General features: G+C 34.8%; 2 pseudogenes; one reads left to right on the forward strand and one right to left on the reverse strand.

Annotated features, from left to right (window-relative positions):
• Nucleotides 1-8,910: 8,910 nt before the first annotated feature.
• Nucleotides 8,911-13,604, reverse strand: LOC115301285 (annotated as a pseudogene).
• Nucleotides 13,605-23,520: 9,916 nt separating this feature from the next.
• Nucleotides 23,521-23,881, forward strand: LOC115301289 (annotated as a pseudogene).
• Nucleotides 23,882-24,257: the final 376 nt, after the last annotated feature.

The following is a 24,257-nucleotide window of genomic DNA, read 5'->3' on the forward strand; positions in this document are numbered from 1 at the left end:
GTGCACTGTGCACCTATTAATATTTCTCTATTAAAGGAGGCTTATTGACTGTCCAGGGCCTGTCATTTCAGGAAATCTTCTTTTAATGGTGTCTCTCAGTTTCTCTTGTTGTGCCTTTTAATATTTTATTTCCCTACTCAGCAGTATTTGGGATGCACTGTCATACACACTTTGGCTTGTTTCTTGGTGTAGCCCTAAGAAGGAAAACAGACAGGAAAGAAAATAAGGAAAATGGGGAGGAAGGAGACGAAAAGAGGAGAAGAAGGAAAGAAAAAGAAAAAGAAAAAAAAAATAAAGAGGGTCAGAGACAACAAAGGACAGTGGACAGTCTAAAAGTGTATGACCAGTTGAGGGGAGAGGTAGGGATGAGATATAGAAGAATATATCTGGATTGCAAGAAGGCAAAGAAGAAAAAAAAAAGCGTTCTGGAGAAAGGAAAATAAGGAATAAAAATTTTTAAAAATTTAAGTTAAAAAAAGTAATAATAATAAAAAATATGCACAGAAATAGGTGAAAAGAAAAAAAATGAAGAAAAAAAAGAAAAAATTATTTTAAAAAGCAAAAATAAAAACAAAAAAAACCCAAAACCAGCAGCTCCCCCTTGTGGATAGGTGTGGTTTGATGTGGTATGTCTAGGAGGCTGCTCTCAGAGGCTCCGCCTTGGTGTCTACAGAGATTAGATAGGTGGCATGCCAAGCTCTGCTGAACTAAGAACTGTAGGCCACTCTAATGAGTCCAATCTCCTTTTGCTTCGGTTGACCCTAGTTGTATTTTCCAGGCTCGCCTCGGTTCAAAGTTCCAGTCCATGCACTTTTTATGCTACCACAGATGAGATGTTTTAGTTTTGGTTGCTGACTTCTCAGGGGGAGGAATCGGTTTGTCTTGGCTCAGGTTGGGGTTTTGGCTGCCCCTGCCTGAGGGGAGATGCGCAGCAGGAGGAGAAGTGTGTGTGCACCGTCACAGACTCAACCCCCAGAGAGGATGGCATTAGCTTTGGGGGAGGAATGAGGGCATAGCTGTGGAGCTGCTGGAAATGAGCTGGGACCTCTTGCAGCCTGCGCACGCACCCAGGTCTCCACTGCCACCAACTCTCTGCTGGGATTGCCCAGAGGTGGGGGCTATTTTTTCCCTCTTGGCACCCGGGATTCAGGGTTCGCACGGCCAGTGCTGGGGGCGAGATGTGCCGTGGAAATGAGGTGCATGCTCCCACTCCCAAAACCGAGGCCAAAGTGAGCACCCCTGACACCACCGCTGCAGGGGTCACCGACTCCTCGCCAAGATGGCGCTGGGCTGGAAGCTGTTTCTTCCCTTGCGCCACCTGGGTTCAGGATTTAGGCTACCCAGCAGTTATCTATGGGGTGAGCTTCTCTCTCCAAGCGCAGTTAAGCGTTCTTTACCTCTTCCCCAGAGACAGTACTATGAGAGTGTTCAGTCTCTCTATCTCTTCCCTTTGTCTCTCGGGCTCCATGCACTTGCCCTGCGTTGGGCAGGGGCTCCCACCTCCCTTGCCCATCTTGGGCTGGCCCGTTTTCCAATCTCCCCAGTTTGCACTCACTCACTCAGGTATCCTTCAGGTTCTCTTCCTTCTGGAGCCTGTATTTTCTCCTTCCGCTCTTGCAGATGAGAGTAATGTCCTTCTCAGCTCGATTGATGAGGCAGACGAAGTTTACAGAGCTCCCTTCCTCTCTGCCATCTTGGCTCACTCTTCAGCATTTGAATTTCTATTGCTATAAGTTTAACTTCAGTTACTTGCAAAGATGCTGCTACTTTACAACTCTGTCTCTACCTTTTCAGTTGTTGATGTCACAAATCTGTATACATGGTGTGTCTAAGAATATACTAATATTTTTTAATTTTTAATGTTTATTTATTTATTGTTGTTTTTTAATTTGATTATGCCCTCCCTATTCTTTTTAAATTTTTTTTATGTTTTTTATTTATTTTTGAGAAACAGAGAGAGACAGCAGGAGCAGGGGACCGTCAGAGAGAGAGGGAGACACAGAATCCAAAGTAGGCTCCAGGCTCTGAGCTAGCTGTCAGCATAGAGCTCGATGCGGGGCTCAATCCCACGAACATGAGATCATGACGTGAGCTGAAGCTGGGCGCTTAACTGACTAAGCCGTCCAGGTGCCCATTTATTTATTTTTGAGAAAGGTAGAGAGACAGAGTGTGAGTGGAGAGGAACAGAGAGAGTGGGAGACACAGAACTTGAAGTGGGCTCCAGGCTCTTCCCTGTCAGCACAGAGTCTCATGCAGGTCTCAAACTCACAAACTGTGAGATCATGACCTGAACCAAAGTTGCATACCTAACTGACTGAGCCACGCAGGTGCCACTATGCTAATAATTTTTAATAATTTATAACAAATTATGTAGAAGCAAAATGTGGAATAAAGTTAGAGCAGTAGTAGCTTTTAGATTAATAATTGGTTTTGTTTCTTTGTTTTTTTTTAGTGCATTAGTCTTTTAAATTGTGTAGAAAATAAAAGGTGTAGTTATGCACCATTGTTAAAATAATAATAGCTTTTTAGATTGTTCTTACATTTACTTTTATTGAGATCTTTATATATTCACACTGTCCAGTGTCCTTTCATTTCAACTTGTAGTACTCCCTTTAATATTTCTTGCATGGCAGTCGAATTACCTTAGTTTTTGTTTAATCTGGAAGTGTCTTAATTTCTTACTTTTGAAGGACCGTTTTGCTGGACCGGATTCTTGGTTGGCATTTTTGTTTTCTTTTTAATACTTTGAACATACCAGCCCACTGTCTTCTCTCCTCCAAAATTTCTAATAAGAAATCTGTTTCTTGTATGTGACAAATTGTTTTTCTTTTGTTGCTTTCAAGAGTCTGTCTTTGGCTTTCAAATGTGTATTGCATTTGTCTCTTTGGTTTATTATACTTGGAATTTATTCAGCTTCTTGGATGTTTATATACATGTCTTTTATCAAATTTGGAAGTTTGAGTATTAATTCTTCAAATATTCCCTCTGCTCTTCTTTCTTGGTCTCCCACAATGCATTTGTGCTCCACTTCATAATGTCCCAGATTACTTAGGTTCTAGTCACTTTTCTTCAACCTTTACTTTCTGTTCCTGAAACTTGATAATTTCCATTACCCTATCTCTAAATTAACTGCCTGCTCACATCTGCCTTTGAATCCCTCTAGTGAAGGCTTCATTTTGGTATTGTACTTTTCAGTTTTAAAATTTCTTTCTTTTTATTAGGTTTGTTTATCTGCCTACTGATATTTCCATTTTGTTCATATATTGCTTTCTTGACTTAATATATGTCTTCCTTTGGTTCAGTAAGCATCAGTAAAACAGTTTTAATGTCTTTGTCTAATAGATCTACCATCAGTCCTTTTCATAAACAGTTTCTGTTGGTATATTATTTTCTTTGAAGGGGCCATATTTTTCTGTTTCTATGTGAGCTTTCTGCCTCTTTTTTTTTTTTTTTTGTTATTGAGAGCTGGCATTTTAATCTAATAATGTGGTAACTCTGTAAATCGGATTCTCTCTCTGTCCCAGGAATTTTTTTTTAATTGTTATATGTAGTATGCTTATCACTTATGTAAACCGAAGGTCTTCTCAGGTCCTTTATGAGCCTATACCTTTCCCCAGGCATGCCACTTTTTAATTTTAGCCATGTAAGATTGTTTTTGAGTGTACTAGTTTTCCCCTCCAGAATATTTATAAACCCATCTGTCTTTTTTTCTGTTGTTTCTTTTTTTATTATAGTTTATTTTCAAGTTGGTTTCCATGTAACACCCAGTGCTCATCCCAACAAGTGCCTCCTCCAGGCCTATCACACCCCTTCCCGTCTCCCCCACCACCATCAGCAGACCTCACTTTGTTCTCAGTATTTAAGAGTCCCTTATGGTTTGTTTTCCTCCATCTCCTTAACTATTTTTCCCCTTCCCCTCCTCTATGGTCCTCTGTTAAGTTTTTCATGTTCCACATATGAGTTGAAACATACGATATCTGTCTTTCTCTGTCTGACTTATTTCACTTAGCATGACACCCTCGAGGTCCATCCACATTGCCACGAATGGCCATATTTCATTCTTTCTCATGACCATGTGGTACTCCATTGTATATATAAACCACATTTTCTTGATCCATTCATCAGGTGATGGGCATTTAGGCTCTTTCCATGTTTTGGCTATTGTTGACATTGCTGCTATGAACATTGGGGTCCATGTGCCCCTATGCATCAGCACTTCTGTATCCCTTGGGTAAATTTCTAGCAGTGCTATTGCTGGGTCATAAGGGAGTTCTATTGTTAATTATTTGAGGAACCTCCAAACTGTTTTCCACACTGGCTGCACCAGTTTACATTACCACCAACAGTGTAGGAGGGTGCCCGTCTCTCCACACCCTCACCAGCATCTATAGTCTCTTGATTTGTTCATTTTAGCCACTCTGACTGGTGTGAGGTGGTATCTCAGTGTGGTTTTGATTTGTGTTTCCCTGATGATGAGTGATGTTGAGCATCGTTTCATGTGCCTGTAGGCCATCTGGATGTCCTCTTATGAGAAGTGTCTGTTCATGTCTTCTGCCCATTTCTCCACTGGATTATTTGTCTTGGGGGTGTGAAGTTTGGTGAGTTCCTTATAGATTTTTGATACTAGCCCTTTATCCAATATGTCATTCACAACTATCTTTTCACATTCCTTCAGCTACCTATTAGTTTTATTGAGAGTGTCCTAGTTTTTAATGTCTGTTTCCCAAAGGCATACTTTTAAATATCCTGGAAGTTGCCTTATCCAGAGGGGTAGGGGCTTGCAGTGATGAGAAGCAGCACAACAATATCTGCTGCCTCTTTGTGTGCACTTTTGTCATCAGAGAGAGCAATCCACAATCAGAACACAGATCTCTATTTGAAGGGCAGGGTCTTTTTTGTCCCACCAATTATGTGCAAACTGCTCTTGACGTGCATGTACTGCTGCCTGCCATACAGTGGGGGATGGGGCAGATGTGTTGCTACTAATGTGCTATGACCTGAAATGGATTAAAATTAACTACAGTTTACCATTTGAGCCTTCCCCCAGAATTTACAAGGTTTCAATAGATTCCGGAGTTCCAAGGCATTTGCATCAGACATATTCTGCCACTACAATTGTTGTCTAGGTGGAAAAACATATTCCTTGGTCTTCATACTTTGCCATCTTCCCAGAATCTTCTGCTACATATAATTTTATATAAAAATATAAAGTGGATACTTAAATAATTAAATTAAACTTTTATTATGTACAATAGACTAATCAGTCGGCAAGAAGAACTTATATTAGCCAATTCTATGAAGACAGTAAATAGAGAAAGAATATTGAGTATATATAGTGAAAATGTGATTCACTATTGACAGGAAAATAAGAATGAAAACAAGATCAAAGTACTTTTTTGAGGGCCTTACAATTTTTAATAAGTTTTGACCCTATAAAGATTCTTTTTTAATGTTTATTTATTTATTTTGAGAGGGGAGAGGGGCAGAGAATGAATATCTCAAATAGGCCCTGCACTGTCAGTGCAAAGCCCAATGTGAGGCTTGATCTCATGAAACGTGAGATCATGAAACTATGAAATCAAGAGTTGGACGCTTTAACCAACTGAGCCACCCAGGTATCCTGGCCCTATACAGGATTCTTAAACTCTATTCTTTTTCTTCATTACATTTGCCAATAATGTGACATGCTAATTTATTTGTTTATTTTATTATCCCTAACTAGAACAAGAACTCTGCAAGGGCAAGATTTTTCTCTCACTCACTATTGCACTCCATGGATTAGTTTCTGTGAGGATAATACTTTTATTCAATGAATCTAAAACAGGTAAACTTACTCAATTCAGAGTGTGTGTGTGTGTGTGTGTGTGTGTGTGTGTGTGTGTGTGTATACACCTAAAATAGAACTCTTATTTTGTTCATATTTTGTTGACAATGGGAGAGAACCAAAATTCATAAATCATTTTTCTATGGTAGATTTTTTACATTGCATTATTATGTTTATTGAATATATTTGGCTTACATTAATGTAAAAAAAGCACTATTTTTATGAGCTAAATTTAAATAAGGGCAAAGATGTACCAATTAAACAGGTGACACAGGTAGAAAACTTTCCCTAAATTTTTCTTTTCACATGAAGACTGAAATGGCCACAGGTAATTTCTCATTCGATATAAAGGACTATCACATTTTGATAAGTGTCATATCCTCAAAGATTAAATAAGAATTTTTAATAGAGTGAAAATTAATTGTTAATTTAAACTATATTAAAGATTAAGAAAATTGAGTGTTTTATTCCCCTTATAGAAATAAGAGATTGGTTTTTTAGATCTCTCAAATCATGTAGAATTGAAATCATGTTTATTTCTTCATTGGACACCAAATTCTATTTCTTCTTTAGACAAATAGAAATTAGGGACACCTAGGTGGCTTCATCAGTTAACTGTCTGACTCTTGATTTCAGCTCAGGTCATGGTCTCACAGTTCATGAGTTCAAGCCCCACATCAGGCTTTGTGCTGACAGTATACCAAGCCTGCTTGGTATTCTCTCTCTCGTCTCTCTCTGCCCTTTCCCCTATTCATGCTTATGCATCCACTTTCTCTGTGTCTCTCTCTCAAAATAAATACATAAATAAATAAATAAATGATAAATGAAATTATCAGTGTTACATACAAGGTCATATTAATAAGAGCATTTTCATAGTATACTGTGATAATTAATATAATCATGTAGCATACTGGAAAAGACTGAGACAGATTGTACTTTGATGAACATCATTGAAAGATTCACATACAGAAACTCAATTCTAAATCAACGTGTGAACATGCACTGAAAATGTCCTTTGTAAAGAAATATATTAAAGAATTGTGTAACATTCATATATGGTTATTATACTATTTTTCCACTAATTGCAAAAGAATCACTATTTTATTTCATTCTCCCCTGCTGAAGCTCTATTTAATGTCTTTCAATAAAGAAGTACATAACAGTGGAAAACTAAAGAGACAGGGTACTTTCAGATTTTACATTACCCCTTACTGAGTAACATCATATTTGAACAAGCTTTTATATCTCTCCACTTGTGCGAAAACTAGCTCATGCATGTATTAGTGACAGAAAGGAAGCTGTCATACTGAGAACAAATAATTTTGTGTGTGAGACTCACAAAAAATAATTTATTTAATGAGCAATTTAAAGGTCATCTGTACGTTTGATATTTTTGGAAACTTAACAGTAACTGCAGTAAGTAGCATTTATAATATTTATTTGATTATTTGAATGAGTAGAAAATTCTTTGTTGGTTTTATACTACAAAATTACATCTACTACAAGTAAGACTCTGCTTTAGAAACAAATACCTAGCATAAATGATAAAAATGATCTGGAGGTTAGCAAAATAACAATACTTGTACAGACGATTGATGACCTATGATGGTTCAACTTAAAATTTTTTGACTTTATTAAGGTGGAAAAATGATACACATTCAGCCGAAACTATCCTTCAAAGTTTAAATTTTGATGTTTTTATGGGATAGTAACATGCGGTGCTTTCTAATGATGCTGGGCAGTAACAATGAACAGCAGCACCCAGTCAGCCACGTGATCATGATGGTAGCAGCCAGGACAGGCACAAGCTTCCATACCCACTATGCTTTGCACTTTCAGGATAGGATTTCACAGGTTACATGTGAGACTCAACACTTAATTAACAAAGTAAGCTTTGTGTTAGATTATTTTGCCTAACTAGAAGCACATTTAAGGTAGATTAGGCTCACTTATGATGTTCAAGAGGTTAGGTGTAATCAACGAATTTTTGACTTTGAGTATTTTCACTTACTATGTATGGGTTTATTGAGATATGACCTAATGTAAGTTGAGGAAGATCTATATACAATTTTATTTTGGGAATTTTATAGGTTCATGGAACTGAAAGAAACAATAAAGGTTACCAAATTCAAAATTCTGAATTTTCAAATAAGAATCAGAAAAGTTTATATTAATATGAGAAAATGTGCTCACTGGGGCATCCAGGTGTCAGTTAAACGTCTGACTCTTGATTTTGTCTCAGGTCATGATCTCCCCCAGGATGTGAGTTCAAGCCCTGCATCAGGCTCTGCTCTGACAATGCAGAGACTGCTTAGGATTCTCTCTCTCTTCTCTCTCTGTCCCTCCCCTGCCTGTGCTCTCTCTCTCTCTCTCTCAAAATAAATAATAAATAATTATTAATAATAACAACAATAATAAAAAGAAAACGTGCTCACTGATATAAGTGGCATCCATAATAACTTAAATGCAAGCAAACTTTGTGGTAAATTTTGTAGTTTGTGAAGTAGATTTTAATTTATGTGTTTTCCTACTATAGGTAATTTTTTATTTTAACATAGTTGTTCATCTAGTTTTTGCTTTTAAGCTGTATGGAAATTTTCCTCTTCATTACCCATGCAAATTATTATTTGTCATTTGAGGACTGACTTCGATGTGTCATTCATTCCCGATCATAGGGAGTTAATTGCTTCCTGATTTAGTCTGCCACGGAATTATGCTTAAAACCATAGAATAATGCATGCTACTTTTTTTTGGTAAAGAATGAACAAAATTTATTTTTTTTTGTTTTAGATAATATTAAATATTAAGAAAGCTAAAAATTTTAAATTGTTGGCTGGATTTTACTATACATTATATTTACATAATAAAAGAAAATAAAAGGGCACCTCAGTGGCTCAGTCAATTATGCTCCTGACTCTTGATTTCAGTTCAGGTCATAATCTCATGGTTATAAAATCAAGCCCCAAGTCAGGCTCATGCTGTGTGTAGAGACTGTTTAAGAAGCTCACTGTCTCTCTCCTTTTGCCCCTCACCCACTCATGCTCTCTCTTTCTCCCTTTCTCTATCTCTCTCTCAAAAGAAGGAATTTATGATGCAAGGATTTTAAATCCCAGTGTTATAGGCAAAGCCTCATTTTTATGGAAAATAAAACATCTTTTTCTTCCACTTCTTATATCTCATTAAGAGAAGCCACTACTAAATTGTGTTACTGCAGCATTTCCATATAGCAGGACACAGCTACCTCAGTGTACAGTCCTTACCAGGAGTGATGGGGTGTGGAGTGACGAGCTTCATGTCTTGCACTTCTGGCATTGCACTTATTCAAGGGATCAGGGCAATCTGATACTAGGATGATTATCCTGTTCTGCCTTGATTATTTGGGAAGTTGCTGTAAACTGTTCTCTCTCTTTTAGAGAAAGACAAGACGTTTCAGATTCTGTCTTATTGGCCAGCTACTCTATAGATGTATTCATTTCAGTGACTAAAGAGTCAGGGGTAACTTCCTTGGTGATTCGTTTGGGCTTTGCAAATACTAAGAACAACTTCTCTTGACTCTTGTATAGTTGTTGCCCTATTTCTACTGCCCTCCATAGGAGGCTACTGATAGATTTTCCTCTTAGATTTCTGACATTCTTCTAGTTGTTTCCTTCGATTCTCCGCAGTGATCTTAATATTTGTATTAGTTTGGGTCCTATTTGGGACTCTTTTTTCATTTACAGTGTTGTCACCAGCCTGAGTTTAGGGAGCTCTCATATTGAGAAAAAGTTCTGGAGAAGAGTATTTTTCGACTTGGAGTCCAAAGTCTGTGCCTTTTCTTTATAGCTTTTGCTGCATTTATTCTCATGGGTTTCATTTGCTGTTATGTTAGGGGTGCTTGGAATAACTGAATTCAAACTACCAAGTGTGAAGTCGGGCCTTTGGCTTATGGTTTTTGACTTTCATAGTGCACATAATGTCTGAGGTCTAAAACAGGTTGAGCGGATTTCTGATCTTGCCTAATGTTTGGATGTCTGTTGTTACAGCATCCTGGAAGCACACTGTGCATGCCTGGAGTTTGGTTTGTTTTACTTTCAGTTCAGTAATGGTGTGTGATTGTAACTTACTTTCATTTGATCTTTCGTGTTTATCCCTGTTAACCCTTATATCTTTAATGTCCTGGAGGACTGGTTTCTTTGATGCTTGTGTCCTAATAAGTCCTACTAAGCATACTAAGTCCTACTATGAGTCTTACTAAAATTCTGAACATAATGAGAGGGAACTGTTCTTCGGAGTTTTTCTCCTGGTCATGAAAGAGTCATTCCCCTAGAGAGTTGCTGTGACTTTACTGGTGGAATCTTAATTTGTGTTTCTCCAACAAATTGTTTATTAAATCTGTGTCTTTCAGAACAGCACTATTCCCTGAACTTTTGCCCATGGCATCTTTAGGAGTCAAAATGCTCTTGAGTTTATGTAAGAATTAGCCTTTGGCTTACTATTGTCCACAATTCAGAATTTGGCTTCCTTTCAGAGTTTGGTAAAGTTTGGGGCAAATTCTACTTGTTCAACACTTTTAGAAAAGTATCCAAGGATTCATTTTCAATATGATTATTCTCTACAGGGTCTGTGCATTTAGAATTTCCTTGATCTGCTACTTTCTGCTTGGCAGTTTTCAGTTCTTATATATTAAGTGACCCCACAGTTTTTCTAGACAGTTCTGTGGTAGTGTATGACCAGCTTCATGCTGTTGTGGACTATTGCTGGAAGGCTTACACTTTGAGTTAGAAGAAATGCTTCCTGCAGTCAGCCTTTTGCCTCGAAGTTTGGGTGACTACAACTTTGGCCTCTGAGATCCTGTGGTACTGACAGGTCTGGGCTAGAATTTAATGCCGATAGGTCTTGTAGCTTTGATAGACAAAGCAACATGATTGGTAATATCCTTTTTGGACATAATAGTAGATTTAGAAGGTGGAGGATTCAGACAATTACTGTTGACTTCTAGATAAGGCTTAGTGTTTTGGTGCTCCAGTTTTCACTTGGCTGGAGCTTTCTCTGCCACTCTTTAGGGCTTCAAACCACTCTTCAGTGGTGACACCATGAATTTTCCATGACAGTTTTTCTTCCACTGTTTAAAAAAAAAATTTATTTATGTGGTGTATTTTACACAGTACCATCAGAAGGATCTTCCTGAAAAACATGTGATCCTTAGTTTAAGAACAAGTTAATTTTGTTAGAATAAGTTTAAAAGGGATACCTGAACTGAACCAGTTTATAACCTGCTTCTGGTGCCCAGCACCCCACAAAACAAACTTCTAAATCTGTGCATGATTTCCAGTCTTCCGTATCTGTTCAAACTTAGTTTTCTGATTTTTCTTGTATGGAAACTTTGTCCCTCACATGCCATATAGTCATATCTTGATAATTTTAACATATTACTTCCTCTCAACTCTGCCCACATTCCTTTCTTCAGAGGTTGTGGTGAATGGGCTCTTGCTAACACTTACAGGACCAGGTGAAATGTGGTTTCCTATTGAGAGTGACCTCATACACTCAGATAAATTCATGGTTTTGGTCCTCATATTTCCTGTTAACACTTTTAGTGAAAACCAAATTTTTTATAATGGCCATTGGGACCTTACATTATTTACAATTTTCCTGTCTTCTCCACACCTTTGACCTCCTGATCTTATCTTAAAGCTTTTACTCTAGTTATCCCTCCATCTTCAGTGACCTTAATGCAGATAGCCACTTGGCAATCTTCTTTGCATCCTTTGAAGGTTGCTTAAATAATATCTTCTCAGTGAGGCCTACCATGACTACCATATTTAAAATTGCAGTTGCCCTACCAATCAGCTCTATGCTGTGTATTTTTTCGTAGTATTTATCGCCTTATAAAAAAACTAGAAGTTTCATTTCTTTGACTTATTTTTAAATTACTATACCCATCAAATGGAATGTAAGTCCCTATGATGGCAATTTTGTTTTGTTTTGTTTTTCCATTCATATATACCAAACATCTGGAATAATGCCTACAGGGCGCCTGGGTGGCTCAGTCAGTTAAGCCTCCGACTTCGGCTCAGGTCAGATCTCACGTTCGTGGGTTCGAGTCCCGCATCAGGCTCTGTGCTAACAGGTAGCTCAGAACCTGGAGCCTGTTTCCGGTTCTGTGTCTCCTTCTCTCTCTGTGCCTCCCCCTCTCATGCTCTGTCTTTCTCTGTATCAAAAATAAATAAAACATTAAAAAAATTTAGAATAATGCCTACATAATAAATATTTATTAACTAAGTGAAAAATAAATCTTGAGCAAGTTACTTTGCCTCTTTAACCTCTACTTCCTTTTATTTAAAACAGAGGTCATAAGAATTTTTGAATGAGAAGCTATTGTGATTAATAAATGAGATGATGCATGCAAAACAGTTAGCATAATGCCTTACTCATCATACTCAATTAATAATGTTAACTCTTATTATTAATGGTTTTATTATTTTCTGGGTTTTTAAAATTCAAAACCTAAATTCATAACTATTAAGGTTACAGAAGTGAAAAAAGAAAAGTTCTGAGAAAGAATCCAGGAAGAATTTTTGTCGGTGGACTTTATTATAGAGTTATATATTTTTCAATATCAGAAAAATAATAAATTACATTTCATAATATAGAAATAATGTAAAATATTAAAATATTAACAAAATTATTTTCTAGACATCTTAATGATTCTCTTTTTGAAAACCATATAAAAATGAAATTTATCAATTTTTAAATATTCAGAATTGTTAGTTTAACACCATTTTTACTGAATCTCACCTTATAATACACAAAATACCATTAATATTTAGGGGATTCTTTTTTAACTTACCAAAAATAGATCAAAGTGATACACACTTTTTTTTTAATTAAAGCAAATAGTATTGATGGAGTTAAGACAAAAAACTCAGCAATATCTTACCCTGACTTTCTGCATGCCCAACTCTACTCACTAAGGCTTTAATTATGTCTGTTTAGATGCTGCCTTTACTTATTTAACATACATGTGTATACTGCCATTTTTTTAATTCATCAAATGTAGATTTTTTTCATTGTCTTTAAGGTATAATATATTAGCTATTAACTTATTTCTCCACCTCCAATTTTCTTATTCTTCTTCCAATTCTAGGTAATTTTAAGACTTTAAAATTTTTCAATTAATTATCCTTGTTAGTTGTTTTAAGTATTGAAATTTCTAAAAAGATAATTTAAATATTATCTTTTTAATTTCCCTTAGAAAGGGAAAGGAAGGTAAGGAAGCATAGAGGTAATAACATGCTTTCCCTTTCTGCTTGATTTATTTCACTTAGAATAGTACAGGAGAGATCCGTCTACATTGTTGCAAATGGCAAGATTTCATTCTTTTTGATGGCTGAGTAATATTCAGCCATTATATCATTATATATAACAGTATTTATATATATGTAATGTATAATTTTATGGATATATATACACCACATTTTCATTATCCATCCATCAGTTGATGGACATTTGGGCTCGTTCCATAATTTGACTATTATTGATAATACATCTATAAACATTGGGGTGCATGTGCCCCTTTAAATCAGTATTTTTGTGTCTTTTGTATACCTAGTAGCACAGTTGCTGGGTCATAGGGTAGTTCTATTTTTACTTTTTGGAGCACCTTCCTACCGTTTTATGGAGTGGCTACATTCCCAGCGACAGTGTAAGACAGGTCTGCTTTCTCTGCTTTCTTACAAACATCTGTTGCTTCTTGTGTTGTTAATTTTAGCTCTCTGACAGGTGAGAGGTGGTACCTCATCGCAGCTCTGATTTGTACCCCCTGATGGTGAGTGGTGTTGCCTCATGTGTCTCTTAACCATCTGTATGTCTTCTTTGGAAAAATACCTTTGAATGCCTTTTGTCTACTTAATAACTGAGTTATTTGTTTTTGGGGCATTGAGTTTTATATGTTCTTTATATATTTTGGAAACTATATTTTTATCAGATATGTCATTTGCAAATATCTAAGATTTGGATGGTTTCCTGTCTCACATTTAGGTCCTTCACCCATTTTGAATTTATTTTTGTGTACCTTGAGAAAATGCTCTGGTTTCATTCTTCTTCTTCTTTTTTTAAATAGTTTATTGTCAAATTGGGTTCCATATAACACCCAGTGCTCTTCTCCAAAAGTGTGCTTCTCCCTTACCACCACCCCCTCTCCCTTCAGCCCTTGGGTTCATTTTCAGCATTCAGTAATCTCCCATGTTTTGCGTCCCTCTCTCTTCCCAACTCTCTTTCCCCTTCCCCTTTCTATGGCTCTCTGTTAGGTTCTCTTGTTAGACCTATGAGTGCAAACATACGGTATCTGTCCTTCTCTGCCTGACTTATTTCGCTTAGCCTGACACCGTTGAGGTCCGTCCACTTTGCTACAAATGGCCATATTTCTTCTGCATGTCACTGTCCAGTTTCCTAACATCATTTGCTGAAAAGACTCTCATTTTCCCATTAGATACTCTTCCCTGCTTTGTTGAAGATTAGTTAGCCATACAGTTATCCGACCATTTCTGGATATTCTATTCTATTCCATTTGCCTATGTCTGTTTCTGTGACAGTATTATACTGCCTTGATGACTACAGCTTTGTAGTATAGCTTGAAGTCTGAAACTGTGATGCCTCCCGGTTTGTTTTTCTTTCCCAATATTGTTTTGGCTATTTGAGATCTTTTGTAGGTCCCTATAAATTTTAGGATTATTTGTTCTAGCTGTGTGAAAAATGATTCTGGTATTTTGATAAGGATTGCATTAAATGTATAGATTGCTGTAGGTAGTATAGACATTTTAACAATATTTATTGTTCCACTCCATGAGCATAGAATGTTTTACATTTCTTTGTGTCATCTTTAATTTATTTCACCAGTGTTTTATAGTTTTCATGAGTACAGATATTTTACCTCGTGGTTATGTTTATTCCCAGATATTTTACAGTTTTTGGGACAATTATAAATGGAATTGGTTCCTTGATTTCTCTTTCTGCTTCTTCATTACAGTTGTACAGAAATGCAACATATTTATATATATTGATATTGTATCCTGAAATTTTACTGAATTTGTGTATCATTTGTAGCAATGTTTTGGTAGAGTATTTCAGGTTTTCTAGAGTATCGTTTCATCTGCAAATAGTGAAATTTGGCTTCTTCTGTGCTGATTTTGAATACTTTTTATTTCGTTTTGTTTTCAGATTGCTGAGGCTAGGACTTCCAGCAATATGTTAAATAACAATGGTGAAAGTGGACATCCTTGCCTTGTTCCTGACCATGCAGGAAAAGTTCTGTTTTTCCTACTTGAGGATGATATTAGTTTGTCATATATGGACTTTATGATGCTGAGGTATGTTCCCTTTATCCCTGTTTTGTTAAGGTGTATAAAGCATGGATGCTGTATTTTGTCAGATACCTTTTCTGCATCTATTGAGAAGATTACATGATTCTTATTATTCTTTTACTAATGTGGCAAATCACATTGATTGATTTGTGTACATTGAGCCGTACTTGCAGCCCAGAAATAAATCCCATGATCATACTGAATGATTCTTTTAATGTACTGATGAATTTTACCTGCTAGTATTTTGTTGAGAACTTTTGCATTCATGTTCATCAGGGATATTGGCCTTAATTCATATTTTTAAATGGTCTTTGGTTTTGGAATCAGGGAAATGTTGGACTCATAAAATGAATTTGGAAGCTCTCCTTCCATTTCTATTTCTTGGAATAGTTTGAGAAGAATAGGTATTAACTCTTCTTTAAATATTTGTTAGAATTCCCCTGGGTAACCATCTGGCCTTGGACTTTTGTTTTTTGGGAATTTTTTAGATTACTTATTCAATTTCTTTGCTAGTAATGGATCTGTTTAAATTTTCTAACTCTTCCTATTTCAGTTTTGGTACATCGTATATCTAGGAAATTATCTATTTCTTCTAGGTTGTTCAATTTGTTTACTTATAATTTTAATAATATTATTTTAGAATTGTATGTATTTCTTTGGTGTTGGCTGTAATCTCTCTTTTCATTCATTATTTTATTTATTTGGTTACTTTCTCTTTGTGATAAGAGTGGCCAGGTGATTATCAGTTTTATTCATTCTTTCAAAGAAGTTTATTTTTGCTCTAAACTTTATTATTTCTCTCTTTCTGCTGACTTTAGACTTTATCTACTTTTCTTTTCCTAGCTCCATTAGGTATAAGGCTAGGTTGTGTATTTGAGAATTTCTTTCTTGTTGTGATATTGCTATGTACTCCCTGTTATGACCACTTTTGCCGTGCTATCATTTTTTGGGGGGTCATCATATTTTCATTTTTATTTTTTTCATATTTTAAAATTTGTTCTTTATTTTCCTGGTTAACCTAGTCATTCTTTTTAAAATGCTTATTTATTTATTTTGAGAGAGAAATAGGAAGCATGAGTGGGGAGGGAAAGAGAAAGAGAGAGAGAGAATCCAAAGCAGGTTCCACACTGTTAGCATGGAGCCCAACATGGGGCTCTATCCCACTAACCTTGAGATCATGACCTGACCCAAAATCAAGTGTCAAACATTTAACCAAGTGTCTTTCCATGTAAGTTAAGGATTACTTTTCCCTTGCTGCTTTTAGAATTTTTACCTTATCTCTATATTTCATAATATAATATGGTTCAGTTGGTTGAGCGTCTGGCTTCAGCTCAGGTCCTTGTTTGGCAGTTCCTGGGTTCGAGCCCTATATCGGGCTCTGTGCTGACAGCTAGCTCAGACCCTGGAGCCTATCTTTGGATTCTGTGTCTCCCTCTCTCACTGACCCTCCCCTGCTCATGCTCTCTCTCTCTCTCTCTCAAATAAATTATTTAAAAAATTTAAAAAATAAAAATAAAATAAAGATCATATTTACTACTTGGTATGGGAAATAAAAATAAACAGATAAGAATAAGTTGTTCTTTGTAATTGTATATTTTTAAAATTTTTTATTAGAAATAATAGTTCAGGTAAGTGCAATTCAAGTGTTAAGACATAGTTAATAATAATGACTTCTGATAAAAAATTGAGACTACTTTGAATTGCCATATTTCCTTTTGAAATGTATGTTTCAGGTTACAGTTTAACTTCTAAATTATGGAATTATTAAATTGTTTTTATATTAATTGGAAGTGTAATTAGACTATTTTTCTTAGAAATTGATGAACTAGTGAAAATTGTAATTGTAATACAAATCTATATTTTTTACAGCTGAAATATTGCTTTCCTGATAATAAAAAGCAGTTTCATGGGGAAGTATTCCATAGTACTTTAAATATAATCTGAGTAAACACCTAATCACTTTATATCAAGGTCTAACAAAATTTGAAAAGATTGCTAATAAATTTTTTGATAATTGAGCTAATTTGGGTACAAGATTTATTTTGTCAAATATTAAAGGATATTAATTTCTCCTCTTTCTATGTCTGAAGTTAATTAAATATTAGAAGCAATGACCCAAAGTTTCAGCACTCCAGGAGACCAAAATACTTCACCACATTATTACAAATAAATGTCCATTTATTTTCTCCTCAAGCTAAAAGTGACATTATCCAATATTACTTGCATTATTTTCTTATATCTTCCCTAATGAGCTTTTACTGTTTCATTTCAACAATATAAATAATGGAAACACCCTTCTACTTATTAAAGTTCACCAAAGCTTTGGGTGAGTCACCTTGTCTTTCAAGTTAGAAGTAACCAGGTCCCAATACCGTTTATGAAATACAGATGCAAAATTCTCAACAACATTTCAGCAAGTCAAATGTAACTTTTATGTATTTCTATAAGTACATAATTTTCAAAATGTTTAATTTTGAAAAATTTTAAATATACTTATATAAATTAATTAATTTATTTAAAGTTTATTTATTATGAGAGAGAGTGAGAACATGAGTGAGAGGCAGGAAGAGCCAGAGAGAGAGGGAGAGAGAAAATCCCAAGCAGGCTTTGTGCTGTCAGTGCAGAGCCCAAAGCCAGACTTGAGCTCACAAACCACAAGATCATTACCCAAGTCAAAATCAACAGCTGGACGCTTAACTAACCAATATTCCCTAAATAAGTTTTTTTTTTGTAATATAAAATATACTATTATGAGTGACACTGATTTGGGTATAAAAAGGTGGCTCATTATTTGAAAATCAATCAATGTAATGCACCATGTATTAGACTGAAAAGGAAATAGCATGGTATCAATTGACATAGAAAAATCATTTGACAAAATTCAATATCCATTCATAAAAAAATCTTCTAGTATGCTAATAATAGAAGAGAACCTCCTCAATATCATAAAAAAAGAAACCTTTCATTTCTTTCATCACTATTTGATAGTTTTTAGCATATGATCCCAGTACATATTCAGGTAGATATACACATAATTATTTTATTTTCTTTGGGGCAATTTGGAATGATATGGCAATTTTAATTTTGTTTTCCACTTGTTTATTGTTAGTATGTGGTAATGCAATTGACTTTTGTGTATTGATCTTGAATCTAATGACTCATTAGGTATAGGAATTTTTATTTTGTTTTTCTTTTTCTGTATATTCCTTGGGATATTATGCATACACATCGTGTTATCTGCAAACAGTATTTAGTCTTCCCTTTTCCTCCTTTTTCAATCTCTTTTTCTTGTATTTTTTATGATTTCTAAAATCTTTGCCCAGATCCTGATTTTAGAAAGGGAACGTTCAGTCTTTCAACATTAAGTGTAAAGAAATGAAAGACATAATATTGAAGAGATTGTCATATCCATACTACTGTAATCCAGACTGAGTGGTATTGCTAAAAGAAAGACATACACATCAACGGAATCAAATAGAAAACTCAAAAATAGATCCAAATATGCCTACTTAGCCTTTGATTAAAAAAAAAACCAAAAACAGTTAAATGAAGGAAGAGCCCCTTGTCAAAAAATTATGCCACAGAAATTGGACATCTAGGGACAAAAAATGAATCTTCCAAAATTTGCAACCAAACTTTATTTTCTCCAAAATGCTTTTGTACTTATAATTAGTATTTTTGTTTCGTATTTTGTTATTCTCAAAAATGCCTCCCCCAAGTCTTGCTCCCTGGTTAGAATGTAGGCTCATGAGGTCTGTGTTCATGTTGATATATACATCCATGTTTACATGTGTATATTTCCCTCCGAGGGGAAATACAAATATACAAATATAACACTATTAAATAATTAATTATGTAAATGTATCCTTAAAATAGATAGATAACTGATATGTAGATATTTTGACCCAATTATGCCTCAAATGTAAACTCTGAGTTCATGTTTATCTTCATAATAAGAGACAAGAAATGCAATTTGAATTATAGTTATACAATATTACTTGTTTTATTAAGATAAAAAATAAAAACAATATAAGAAGTGAGATAGGGAAAATGCTTTATTTCTTATACTGTGATTTCAAAGTTGCAGTTGTTTGCAGAGAAGTGGTAATAAAAATAGATTTTATACAACAAAATGGAACTAGTCAACAAAACTGAAAGAGATTTTGGTGCTTTTGTCTTTATTCCTTCTCTCTTTGCTCTGCAGTCTTTGTAGTCATTTCCCTAGGCTAATAAAGTGCTGCATTTTCTCTTCAGTTTCCTCATTTTCTTGGGATCTTGAATTACTTCACTTTCTCGTAAGTTTACCCCATAGAGCCTGCAGAAATACTCTTTAAGATATTATTTTTAGAATGTTGATTATATACAATTTAATAAATCGCAATTTTAGTTTACCATTTTTGATTCTTATGACTTTGATATTTCCCTTAATGCCATTTTAATTTCATTATGTTTGCTATATTTTGGCTGTCTTTATTGCTTGTTTTATATCCTATGTTAATTACTTTGTTTCTTTTCTAAACTAATTTTCTCCTTCACTACTCAAGGGAATTTTCTCTCTTATACAGTACAAAAAAATTCTACAACTTCTCCAAAATACAAACTGTCTTCAAGGAAGAATAATTCAGTTTACTACAAAAATACATGTTTGGTAATCATTGTATATTTACAGAGCAACATACAAAGTGTAGCATTCAGTTCCAAAAAACAGATAAGGGACAGTTATTGACCTTCTTTCTGAAGCTTATAGTCAAGTGTAAATGTGTAAGAAGTATATATTTATTTGTATTTCAAAGTAAAATGAAGGGAATAGCAAAGTCTTAGACAAATAATGTTCAAAAAGATGGAAGGCAGATGAAGAAAGACTTTAAAAAATGTTTAGGTACCTATGAAGGCATTTTGTAAAATTTACCATTTAAATAGGTCTAAAACAAATGAAGAATGTAACAGATAACATAATTGAGTTTTCCCAAAGGCAGCCTCTGTCCTCAAACATTTTTGAGAAGGCTTTACTGCCTCCTTTAACTTTACCTGAAAATGAGACATAAAGACCACCTATCTTATAAAGCTGTTGTGAAATTTAAATGAGATGCATGTAAAACACCTTGAAGAATTTATAGATTGTGTGTTCCAAATTGTTCTTCTTTGTTCTTTCCTTTTTTTTTTTTCTTTTTGGCAGAATATCCTGTATGTACGTCCTGAGATAAATGCCAGTATGAAAAAGGTAAACATCCTATAAATTTTAGCAAAATAAATGCAGCAATATAGAGATAGTATATTGTGATCAAGTATGTTTCATCCCAGGCAGGCAACAACGGATAGATTTATTAGAGAATCTATATCAGGAAGACTATATAGTCTTCCTTAGTTAAATTAAAGGAGAGCAAAAAATGTATAACTAGGTAATTGTGGAAAATGCCTTTACTGACACAATCAATACTCACTTATCATAAAGACATAAAGAGCAGGATACTTTATTAGCTTCTCAAAGTTAATAAAGAACAACATAATATTTAATGGTAAAATCTTGGAAGTATATTTTTTAAAAGCAAAGAATGAGAACAAATATCTATTCCTTCCACATTTATTCAACATTATATCTGAGGTCTTAGTCAATTCAGGAAGCCAACGATAAGAAATAATATAGAGACTAGAGAAAGAACAATAATAATAATATACTAACACATTAATAGAGTATATAAGATTTAAGTAGGTTTCTTGGCTAAAAAATCATTTGGGCCTTAATTACATCCTTATTCACTGGATAAAAAAAGAATAAGAAAATATGATTTTTAAAGGATAAAATTTACAAGATGATGTATATAGAAATGCGTTTAACAGCAGATGTCTGAGTCCTTTATGGAGAAAAAAATTAAACTTTATTAATGGTATAAAAGATGACATCAACAAATGAATAGACATACTACATATGAACATACGTATACATAAAAATGATTCTCTTTCACAAAATGGTCAATTATCTTCATATTAAGAGATAAAGACATTGTAAAAAATTTCAATTTTCTTGCTAGAACTTGACAAAGCTGACAGGAAAATACATATTAACCAGTAAAGACCGAATGATAGACAAAACAATTTTAAGGAAGAGTGAAGAGTCAGTCAGTACAGTGCCACATGTTAAAGCATATCATAAAGTAATGTAACTGAGATACTGGAATTTTGCTATGGTGAAGACAGTACCACAGAAGAAAGAGCCCAGATATGGAACCGTGCATCTCTGAACACTTTATGTATGACAAAGGTAGATTATTAATCAGTGAAGAAAAAGTTAACAAGTAATGCTAAAAACAATTTTCCATTTAAAAAAGTGAATCTTTGTTTCATATCATATACACAATTCCCGAGTATTAAATAGTTCAGTGTAAGAAAACAGAAACAATTAGTAGAAAATATTCTTTATGACTGAAAGGCACGGGATATTAATATATCTGAAAACAGAAAACACTGAAAAAAGTATGATAATTTGATTATGTTAAAATTGCTTCTTCTGAAAAGATAGCATTAAAAGAGTAAAAGTCAAGTTTTAGGCTGGAAGAATATGTTTGAAACACATATATCTGGCAAAGAATTAGCACCTAGACTTCAAGATACCCTTCTATAAATAAAAACTAAGATGGAAAATGATAAAGCATAAAAATTGTAAAATATATAGACTCACCTTCTCTAGGGGGTTGTAACTTGTAAATATACGACAAGAATTTTAACTTCATCAGAAGTTAAGGATATGTAAAAATGAACTACATTTAAATATCTGCCATGCCCCTAAACTAGACAGTAATTTCAATGTTTGCCAATAACAGTGTTAGTAAAGATATAGAGAAATAGGACATCCAACATATTGCTGCTGGTGGAAATGTAAGTTTTTATAGCCATTTTGGGGAGCAATCTGGAGATCCCTACTACAGTATGTGCATACTGTATAATCTCCATACCTTATGATTCAATGTATAAAACATAATTCTTTCACAAGTGTATAAGAAAAAAATACATAGAAATAATATTTGTATCAGATTTTTTTTGCTAGAATAGAACAACATTAACAAGAATAAAATCCCAAAACAACATAAATAACCAAACCAGTGCATTTGGTATAGTCATCCAGTGGAAAGCTACCTAAGAGAGAAAATGGTATACTTGGTTTGCACTTATTAAATTGCATAAATCTAAAGTATACAAAGTTGAAAGGAAGGAATTTTCAGGAGGGCATATAGTGTAGGACATTATTTATATTGAAAATGATGCACAACATTTAGAGACAGATACATAAGTAGAAAATTTATAACATGGGAATAATAAAAATTGAATTAAGGATTTTTTAATAGTTTATTGTCAAATTGGTTTCCATATAACACCCAGTGCTCCTACCCAAAAGTGCCCTCCTCCATTACCACCACCTCCTTCCCCCCTCCGACTCCCCCTTCAGCCCTAGATTCCTTTTCGGTATTCAATAGTCTCTCATGTTTTGTGTCCCTCTCTCTCCCCAACTCTCTTTCCCCCTTCCCCTCCCTATGGTCCTCTGTAAGGTTTCTGTTAGACCTATGAGTGCAAACATATGGTATCTGTCCTTTTCCACCTGACTTATTTTGCTTAGCCTGATACCCTCAAGGTCCATCCACTTTGCTACAAATGGCCATATTTCATTCTTTCTCATTGTCATGTTATATTTCAGTGTGTGTGTGTGTGTGTGTGTGTGTGTGTGTGTGTGTGTGTGTGTGTATTCTTTAACCAGGCAAAGCCTAAGGAAGTTTGAAGATTCCAGAGATCATTGGGTCTGACGTTGCTTCTCAGGGGGTCCCATAGTAGTTGTAGTAAAACTGTTTTGCCTCTCAAATGATCACATCTATTTTCTTTAAATGTCCAGCTTTTGTGCACATGAGAATACCTACCATGTGCCATGTCACTTTATCTTCAGGTAAAGTTTCTTTTTATTTATTTATTTATTTATTTATTTATTTATTTATTTATTTATTTTTATTTATTTATTTTTTAAAGTTTCTGTTTTGTAACCATTGCTAATCACTTCAGATTGGAGAAGAAAAACACTTGATTCCTCAGCTCTGAACTGCCCCAAGGTTGACTCTGCCAACTTTGGCTCTCTTAACAATATGGAGGTATCCCTTTACAGTGATATGATTTCTCTTACCTTAGAGAGTGACCAGCTCTAGTCTGACTTCTCTGTTGTATAGGATGTCGCTAAACACAATGCAAACCAGCCAATATACACCAATACTCTGAGTCTTTTCTTACATTCATCTTAGTGCTGTTGTCCATGACTCAGTCTACTATTCTAAACGAGAAAGATGCTTCCTCCAGGGACAGTGTCCATCGGCATTCAGAATGGTCCAGTGTTCGACATATCATCGTGGTCTCTCCTACAATACAACTTCTAACAAAACTAGGGTGTTCTGAGCCCCTGGTACTAGGATTGCTTACTTTATATACCAAGAAGATTAGGAAGGCACCAAAATCTGCATGTGTCATGTGCCCTGGCCGACTTCAAAGTTTATGCTGTGAAACCTACAGTCCTTATGAGGTTGTCTTAAATGAACAACATGTCAGCAGGGTCTATAGTGGTTCCAAGTGTGCTAAATGTGTTGGTAATATAATCAACCATGCCTTCCTTATTGAGGAACAGAAAATCATGGTAAAAGTGTTGAAGGCATAAGCACAGAGTCAGAAAGCTAAATTAAAAGAATGAACTTTTCTGAGTAATAAAAAAATCAAAAGGTAAAAAAAAAAAAAAAAACAGTAAGGTGAAAGTTTGACCAAATCATCTGCCAATGCATTACAAGGGTCTCCAGGTTTCCTGGTCGAAATTTCCAATGGATATTTCTTAGTCCTCATGATTTACCTCCCAAACTTTCTATTCATCAATTCCACATTTATGCAGTATTATAGTTTTAGTACCAAATTCTGTATCACTTTGGGAATGTAAAACAAATAATATCTATTTAAATTATTTTTCTGTCATATAGCACTATTTGAAAACTTGGCAGTTCAGAGCCCATTCTGGAGAATGGCCAATCACAGGTGACATGACACTCTCAAACTCTTTTAGGAACCCAGGCATCTTC

The sequence above is a fragment of the Suricata suricatta genome, chromosome 1 (assembly GCF_006229205.1).
Source record: "Suricata suricatta isolate VVHF042 chromosome 1, meerkat_22Aug2017_6uvM2_HiC, whole genome shotgun sequence".
Taxonomy (NCBI): Eukaryota; Metazoa; Chordata; class Mammalia; order Carnivora; family Herpestidae; genus Suricata; species Suricata suricatta.